The 9,494-nt window shown below is 49.5% G+C and overlaps 1 pseudogene; it reads right to left on the bottom strand.

Moving 5' to 3' along the window:
- Positions 1-1,278: 1,278 nt before the first annotated feature.
- On the bottom strand, positions 1,279-3,290 carry LOC120971795 (uncharacterized; annotated as a pseudogene).
- Between the last annotated feature and the right edge of the window lie 6,204 nt (positions 3,291-9,494).

Genomic DNA, 9,494 nt, shown 5'->3' with positions numbered 1-9,494 from the left:
ATAATGCGGCATCTCTACTACGGCAAATCTTTGGGTTATAAGCAACAACAAGAACGTGCTTGATTCGAGTCAATTGATCTTATTTCGTGCTACTCCGTCTCAACCGTCAATGCCAATCAGAAAGTCTGAATTGCATAAAACAAAATTGTGACTGTTAGCTACGCAGGGTCTGTTTCAGCATGTCTAGATGGGTGGCCGAAGGGAGCCCGGCCTAGCACCCAGGCCATGGCCAGCCAAAGCCAGGCAAAAGAGGGCCACCCTCTCATGTTTGGTTGGCTGGCCCAAGAGAGGTAGGCCGCGCCGTGGCTCTGTTTGGACACCACCTGGGAGCCCGGCCGGCAACCCAACTGCCACCAACCACCCAAGCGAGGCTGTGTTTGGTAGCCGGCGTGGCTGGGGAGCTCCCAGGCATCCCAACTACGACCAACAGCACACCATCAACATATTTGAAGCAAGATCACAGTTATTTGAAGCAAGATCAACAAATTTTTGATATGGACCATCAGTTTACATCACAATAATAACCATCAGTTTGCATCTCAAATGTCTACCTCTCAACAGTACTTCATGGAACCAATTAATCATTGAAAATGATGAAAGAAGTTGCAAATTTTGCTGGCCTTAGCTTGTGGACAAGGTGGAGTTATCCCAGTAGGTAAATCACATGTGGCTGCCATCCAAATGAAGAATCAAATTCGAACAAAGAACAAAGAACCATATAAGAACTCATGGCCGTCATGGAACTCCTGTGGACATCATTCAGTGCCATCATCTCAAGCAACAGCTTGGTGTTGCAGCTGAGTGATGACTCACAAGAGTTTGATGGCAGGCATGAAAGAAACACATAGGAAAGAATAACAACAACCACCTCATATGTAATTTTGCATCACAGGCCAATTCCATCCCCTCATGAGCCACCAAGACAAAGACAATAATCAGAGAAAAGCAAATTGACAGCAAAGGAAACATGATTGCAATATAGTAGAAATGTAGCCAACAGAGGCTACAAAAATAAGTCTTACAATACCAAGTTCCAGCCCAACAGACTAGGGCTCAAATGTTGTCCATCCAATAACCAAATCCAACTAGTTAGCCACCCTCTCAGCAAAATAAAACTCCAAGACAACATCAAGTTAGCCAACCTACCTGCACAAAAGTCTAAAGTGTAGTGTGTCAACTGTAGTCAAAAGAAGAGAGAGTGGAGGAGGGAGGTGGAGGAACTATACATCTCTACAGTCAACCCCCTCTCATCCCAAGCAGCCCAGTAATGGACAAGAACTACACAAAGTAGTTCTTGGCTAGGAAGGTCCTAAGCCAAATTACCCTATGGCTGTCACTCATGACAACAAAGCCCCTGCCCTAGGCTTTGTTGTCCAGCAGGTAGGTGTAGGCTACTATGAGGGCCTCCTCACTAAAACCAGGGCTCTCCATCACAACAAGGTAGAGGCTAGCATCAACATGGGCTAGGCCTGTCTCTCTAAGTGCATTGTCCACATTGTTAACTGCATCAGACATGGTCATGAGAAGGAGCTTCTCATCCTCAGTGAAAGTGCCCCTCTTCCACTTGGTGCCCACACTAGTGTCTGTCATCTTCTCAGTGGCCTTGCTACTGCTTGGGACATCAGTGGCATTAGTAGTATACTTGAAGCTACCCCCCTCAACCTTGGCAGCAACACTGTCAGCTTGGTTCTGCCCTAGAGCCTCACCAGAACCTAAGGCATGCTTCCCTGTGGCCATAGCATGGCCAAAGATGGCCTCCATCTCAACATAAAACCTAATAGGACAGTTAAGGTACTTAGCATCCTTAGGGTGGTCCTCACAAGAGTCAACATATAGGTCACTACCAAAAAACCCAACCCCAATAGTTTTAGCATTAAGGTTAACAGCTAGGGCACTACCTTGATGTGGTTCTGGTAGTGCTCAACATCTAGCATGATTGCATGTAGGTCATTGTCCCAAAGAGTCCCACTCAAGTCTTTCAGCTTGCTCACTTTACCCCACCTTTGCCTCTACTTCCTCAGGTGATTGTACACCAGCTGAGTGGGTCTGACCACCTCACCAGTGAACTCTTTGAGGTACTTGGCAACCAAGTTGACATCCTTGTCCTTAAACACCTTGTCAGGCCTACTACCATCACTCACAAGCTATGCCATCCTCCTCAGCACAAACCCAGATGAGTTGTTATTCCACCTCATGGGTCCTGGAGCTGCTGGTGGTGCTGGCTGGGCTTCAGTAGCAGCATCTGCGGCATTCTGAGCAGCAAGGAGGGCATTTGTCTGCTGCTGGACCTGAGCCTTATCAAAAACAACCTAGACAAAGCCCTCCAGGCCACCAGCCCCCTCAACAGAACCATAAGACATCCTAACAGTTGATATAAACAGAAATACAACAATTATAGTACAACATGATGAATCACAGCAGCAATAAGAACCAATAACCAAATAAAATTACAACTGGTTGAATAAACATTGTTTGGTCTCAGCTTTGTCCACAAATTATTACATCATCACCACAAATCAAAGTGTTTCATACCAGGGCTACCAAATAAGACATTAACAAGAATTAACATGCATAAGAGGACAACAAATCAGGTCCTATGGGTTCCCCTTCTAGCCCACAAAGCATTGCAGATAGCATCCCTCTTCTCAACCATGGCTTAGGTGTCTTGGGACAGAAGGTCATCAGCAGCAGTGTGGTTGTGCTGAATTGGTGGCACCCAATTTTCATCAGGGACAAAACTATCCTGCCCAAAGTCTAGGATCCAGTTGTGGAGGATGCAACATGCCAAGATAAGCTTGACTTGAGTTTTGTATGGATGAAAAGGCTTGTTGTCTAACATTCTCCACCTGTTCTTGAGTGCCCCAAATCCCCTCTCAACTGTGACCCTAAGGGAGGAGTGCCCCAAGTTGAACAACTCCCTAGCATTTGTGGGCTGATTTCTGGGGCCATACTCAGATAAATGGTACCTGACCCCCTGTAGGGAGGCAGGAAGCCAGTTCTGTAGCCATATCCTGCATCTACCAGGTAGAATTTACCTACAACAAACCAAATAAACACCTAAGGTCACTACTTTGGAATGGGTCATGGTACAAGTGATGAGGGCATGTAGGCAGGTTACCTTCAGGCACAACAAAGCCATCATTTATCTCAATGGCATCTGCAAGCACTAGGGCATCATTAGCTGACCCTTCCCACCCAGCTAGAACATATGTAAACTTGAGATCAAAGTCCACAACTGCCATGGCATTTTGGGTTGGGTCCTTCCTCCTTCCTCTAAATGGTTGCTGCATGCGTCTAGGCACTCTTGCCAACACATGGGTACCATCTATGGCACCAACACAGTCCTAAAAAAAGGGTGAACTACAATGACTACCCGCAGTATTATTTGTGAAAATTGATAACAACATGCAGAAGCATATGGGTTTACCTTCAAGTATGGGTTCCACCTGTGGCTCTGTTGACGGTAGTTATACCATGTTTTTCTCCCATCAAAACCATCAACAAGACATTGTTTCTAGAAGGAAACCACCAAACACATAGTGACTTAGGTACAAATAACTTGGTTCCACATGTACTTGTCACTATTTGGTTGCAGGCACTCAGAACAGGTACTTTTCAGTGTCCGGAAGCTCCATACGAAGGTTGGGCAACCAACCAAGTTTGGCTAAATGACAAACCAACTTCACAATCATCAATATCATAGCTTCTGGAGACAATGTGCAAAAGATGGGCACAATGTTGGGGTCAGCCGACCCCACCTTGGTGGGCCCAGCACCACCATTGTGCTTAGAATTGCATCTAGAAGCCACCTACAGAAGATGGACCTTTGGTTCCACCAAAGGGGGATCGACCGACCCCCTTGTGGGACCATCCCAGCCACTGCAAGACAACCAGGATCCTCCCAACACAGTCCCAAGCAAGTTCCACCCTTGGATCACAAGTGTATTTCCTCTCAACGGTAAAAGATGAAGCCACATGGATCCATGGGCCCACAACGAAGGAACCAATGTGAACCAACACATGAGACACACTCTATGACACGTAGGGACACCCACCGGAGATAGCAGGTGGGCCAGGGCTGTCATAGGGGGGTCGGCCGACCCCCCCTTTGTGGGCCCCGAAGCTCAGCTGCACTCCACCGACCTTGTGCATGCCTCCATGTGCTTGGATGCATCCCTGGCCTCCATCCAAGGCAGTTTGGAGGTCGGTTTATCCAATGGTGGAGGATGGGAGGCACACGGATTGATGACATGGCGGTGGAGTAGCCTCTACTCCACCTTCCCCTATAAATACCCCCCATAGGCCTTCACTTTAGAGCATGAAACTTAGAGCATCTCCAAGAGTTTGACAAAAATAACTTGGCAAATCTTGTGTTCTAGCAACTCCCAAAAGCATATGACAAGTAAAAAATAAGTTAATCTCCAATGGTTTTGTCGTGGAATTGTCACGGCAGATGTCCTCGAGCTAGGACTTAGTCGTGGAGCCATCGCAGCTAGGAAGCTTGAAGGGGTTAAGCGGGACAAGGAACACGAGGGTTTATACTGGTTCAGCCCCTTACGGTGAAGGTAAAAGCCTACGTCCAGTTTGAGGTGGTATTGATTAGGGTTACGATAACCAGGGAGCTAAACTGCTATGCCTGGCTCTCGATGAGATCTTTCTTGTTCCTAAACCGCTGCCGGGTCGTCCCTTTATATAGGGAGGCTGACGCCCAGCAACTCTCAGAGTCCCGGCCGGCTCATAAGAGTGTCCGACTCGGACTCTCAACTATTCTTGCCTTACACTACAAGCTCTACCATAATAACGATTGTAACTACGGGCCTTAAGCCATATCCGGGTCTTAAGCCCACCTTTGGCCCACCGTCTTCAAGCTTGGCGCCGGGCTTCTGGCAATGACCATTATGAGTAACCCGGCCCCTCCTGGCGGGTGACTCTAAGGTCTATATCCTCAACATTAGGCCCCAGATTGATTTGAGCCGGCTCATGTCAATCTTCAATCCTTCCGACAGAAAAAACTCCGGCTTACAATTGTGTGAAGGCCATAACCCGGCGTGACGTCATCCTCTGGACTCCGGGTAATCCGCCGTGACATCATCTTCCATTAAGTCCTTTTTTATTCCACCAAATCCGCAACAGATCTTATCTTTACTGCCATCCCGAAAATCGAGGCGTTTCACGGGGAGATAACCACGCCGTGGTCTCCTCGTTTCTCGCGCCCACTTATGAGCTCGCCCTTATAAATAGCCCGGTCCGTCGGTCTTTCCATTCTCCCCCTTCAGTCGTCCTCTTCCTCTCGCTGCTTCCGTACTGCTCGAGCTCCGCCGCCGCCGCCGCCGCAACAGAGCTCCGCGTCTTCGTCGACTTTGGCCGCTGCATCACCCTGATCCGTCCAGAGAACCGCGGCGAACCCTCGCAGCTCACCTGCCTCTGTAAGTTCCTTCTTCCTCGTAGAACAGATCTACATTCAACTCCTACTGTTCTTCCGTGTTCGTCGCCGTCGCCCGCGAGCTCCGGTAGTTTTCATTTTTACTGCCCTTTTTTGATCTTAGCCTTGTATAAAACCACTACGGTAGCTGTTTAGCACCCATTTCACATGCAAGTAGCCCTCTTTTTACTGGATAAGAGCCTTGTTCGAGCCCAAGAACTTCTCCTGCGTTTGTTTTTAGGTCTAGAAATTTTCCTTTTAACCGATCATTTTGATCCAAATTATTTACTGCCATGTGTGAAACCTGTTTTCACCACACTTAGTAAAAAACTGCACTTGTTGAGTCATGGCGGCTTATAATTCCGCTTTAAAGAAACCACGCGCTGTAGGACCTCCCGGCTCAAAAGAGATCATGCGCCATAGAATTTTCCGGCTCATCTGTGATAAGGCCGTAGACAATCGAATTACTCTCAATACCTCGGGCGGCTTAAATAACCTGATGCACCTAGATATATGTCATTAGTCCCCTCCATAAGCCGCCACTTCAACATTGAACTATAAATTTCCTCCGGCTTATAATTAAACCGGCCGTTTCCTTTTATCATAGGCTGCCGACTTTCACCATGCCTCCCAAAGCTCCTAAAGCCTCCATCACTTGCAATTGGATGAGGTCCAATGTCACCAACGAGACCTTAGCGGATTTTGTCAAGTCAGGCTATCTGCCCAAGAAGGACGTCATGTCCTACCGTGCCCCCGACCCATCAGAGGAGAGACCACAGCCAAGGGATGGGGAGGTGGTCATTTTTGCGGATCACATGAGCCGGGGCTTCGCACCGCCTGGCTCAAATATTTTTAGAGACGTGCTGAACTTTTTTGACCTGTGGCCACAAGATATAGGACCCAACTCGGTGTCCAACATATGCAATTTCCAAGTGTTCTGCGAGGTTTACCTTGGAGAAGAGCCCAGCCTGCTGCTCTTCAGAGAGCTCTTCTACCTGAACCACCAGAATGAGTGCGCCAACGGGCCAAGTTTGGAACTCGGCGGAATCTCCATTCAGCGACGGAGAGATTGCCTTTTCCCTTACGCCGAGCCGCCGAGTCACCCAAAGGACTGGAATCAGACGTGGTTCTATTGCCAAGACACGTCGCCGGCTGACGAGAGCCCACTGCCCGGCTTTCGCCCTTCACGTCTGGAGCCGACTCACCCTCTGTCCGACAAGCTAACTCAGGCGGAACGCCAACCTCTGCTCCCCACCATCAACAAGATCAAGGCTCTCCTGGGCAATGGTCTCAACGGAATCGATCTGGTCCGGGTCTAGATCTCGTGGCGGGTGATCCCATTGAGCCGCCGCCCCGGCTTAATGTGCGAGTACACGGGCCGAAAGGATGACCCCCAGAGACACAGCCGCAACGATCTTCCTGAAGATGTTGCTGAGGACATGACCAAGGCACTTTTGAACGAGAGCCTGGCAGACTGCGGGAGGACCGGGTTAGCCCCCTTCTGCAAGACCAACCCAGCCCCAGCGGTAAGCCGCTGATTTGAACATCTTATCTTCTTCTGTAGATAACTTTCATCTGAATCTTTAAGAAATCATCATTGTATTTTTCAGGCTGATGACAAATTCTGGAGGGTCAAATATGACCATGAGGCGGCCAAGAAGGCCAGGAAGGCGAAGAAAGCCGCCAAGAAAGCCGCTCCCCGTAAGAAGGGAAGTAGGCCTACTGCTTCAGAGCTGATGCAATTAAGCGACAGCTCCGAGTCAGAGGTAACCCCTGAACCTGTAGACTCTGGTTATATCTGTTATTTATTTTTGTCCACCTTATCAATACTATTCATCAACAGGATGACACCGGCGCAAGTAACCCGGTGGTTGAAGAGGTAATGTCACTTTCCTCCGACTCGGAGCCCTTGCCAAGGCTGAAAGTCCGAAGGGTAACTCGGAAAGTAAGCTTTTCACATCCTTTAGCTTATCAAGACCCTCAATTTATTTTGAAGCGACAGGTTCATGAAATCCGGCGGCACACCCGGACCAACAAAGACACTGACCTCTCCTCCGGGTTACCTGACGCAGCGAGGAAACGCCGGGCCGAGGTGATCTCAAAGTTGTACCCTTTTCATCCTTTGGCAGGTGTTATACGTCAACCTCTCAACTCTTCTGACTCAAATTATCAGGAAACTTCCCCCTCTTCTGTCGACTCTATGCAGTCGAATCTGCCGGCTTTCAAGACCGTGCCCGGGTAATGATGATCATCTCATGTTGTACTTTGCCTTTACTTACGCTTTTGTGCTTAACCTTTCTGTCCTTTCAGTGCCCAAGCAAAACTCAGCAAAAGGGCGAAGAAGAACAAGCCGGTCGATGAGCCGGACTTGCCTGAGCCGCAGGTAGCCGCTCAAGAACCGCCAGCTGCCTCTGCTCCTGAGGCCGCTGCTCCAACCAACAAGCCCGTAGCAGAAGCTTTTGCTAACCCGAAGGCCTCCAGCTCGGCTCAACCAGCAGATGACCCGGATGTGGTAATCACCCGGACGGAATTTGTTAAGCCGGGGAGACCTACTGCGCTGGCCAAGTGTTCTGCCAAGGGGGAGTTGCTACAGCCCCGCCGGGTTAATCTGGACCTCACCGACTACGCCAACCTGAGCATCGGAGAGCTCGTCTCCGGCTACGTCAGCCAAGTGCACAAGAGCCGGGATGCAGAGATCGCCATGGTGAACCAGATTCAGCAGAAGTCTGAGGTATTACTCTTCTGTCTTCTTACTTACTGCATAGTTACCTTTACCATGCTAGCCCCCAAGTCGACGACTTATGATTAAATATGTTGTAGACTTAAGTTCCGGCTTACTCAATTGAACCGACAATTTGTAGATAGAAACGTTCAATATGCATTAGCCCCCAAGTGCCAAGTGTCTTTGCTTGGAAAGCGCTTGGGACTTTTAAAATTGTATAATAACTGTTCATCTTATGACCCGGAAATTATACAGGCTGCTGGCAAGAAGTTTGAAGCTGACATCTCTGATCTCAAGACCCGGCTAAAGACGCAAGAGACTGAGACCCGGAAAGCAAATGCCAAATTTGTGTCCAGTATCGCTGCGCAAGAAAAACTGAAGACAGACTTTGATGCTGAACGGAGAGCCTGGGCCGAAGAGAAGGCCACTCTGGTGAACCGGGCCGAACAGGCGGAGAAGGCTCTCTCAGAGAAGACCGCCGAACTCTCCGGCTTAAAGCGCCAAGTGTCCCAGATGGTTGCCGCAATCTTCGGTAAGTCATCTCACCGGCTTTCATCAAGTTTAGAACCTGTTTATCGCATAACTCATCCTTGTTGGCGGCTTATCTTATTCTGTTAAACAGGTCCCAGAAGCGCCAACCTCAACCAAAGTGTGGTAACCAAGCTGAAGGCCGTGTACACCCTGGTGGAACAACTCTACACCGGGTCACAGCGTGCTCTGGCTGTGGTGGCCCTATCCAACGAGGTGCCGACTCACCTGGCGGAAGTTCTTCGCCGGCTCGCCGTTCTTCCTCAACACATCCAAGAGCTGCGACGGGCCTCTGCAAGAGCCGGAGCCATAGCGGCTCTAAGCCGGGCTAAGGCATTCCTTCCAGAGCTAGACCCGGCGGACATCGCTCTGGGCTACCCCAGTTTAAAGGAAGACGACACCGCCTTCGACCAGAAGGACTTCGCAGCTTGCGTGAAGATCGTACGCCCGGTGGCCACTCTGATTGGCAATGATACAGATCTGACTAAGTATCAACCGGGTTACGATGCCGAAAATCAGAGGATCCCCACCCCTCGCTATGAAGCTCTCAGCCTGATCCCGCCGACGCGCAAGCACACCTTCGCCCCGGAGATTGACCCGGCGGGGTTAATTGACGAGGAAGCCCAATTCGAAGCTCTAAGCGGCATCGACTGGAAGTCATCGACTTTCCAGGCCTTGGGAACAGCCGGAGGAGAAGAGAGGGACGAGCCGGAGACTTCAACCCAGCAAGCGTCATAACTCTGTAAACGGTTTATGCGAGACAATGCTTCACCCTTTTGGACTCAACGAGTCTTGTAATAGAATAGGGTCAACACTTTAGCT

The sequence above is a fragment of the Aegilops tauschii genome, chromosome 4 (genome assembly GCF_002575655.3).
Source record: "Aegilops tauschii subsp. strangulata cultivar AL8/78 chromosome 4, Aet v6.0, whole genome shotgun sequence".
NCBI lineage: Eukaryota > Viridiplantae > Streptophyta > Magnoliopsida > Poales > Poaceae > Aegilops > Aegilops tauschii.
This window is presented reverse-complemented; position numbering and strand designations above follow the sequence as displayed.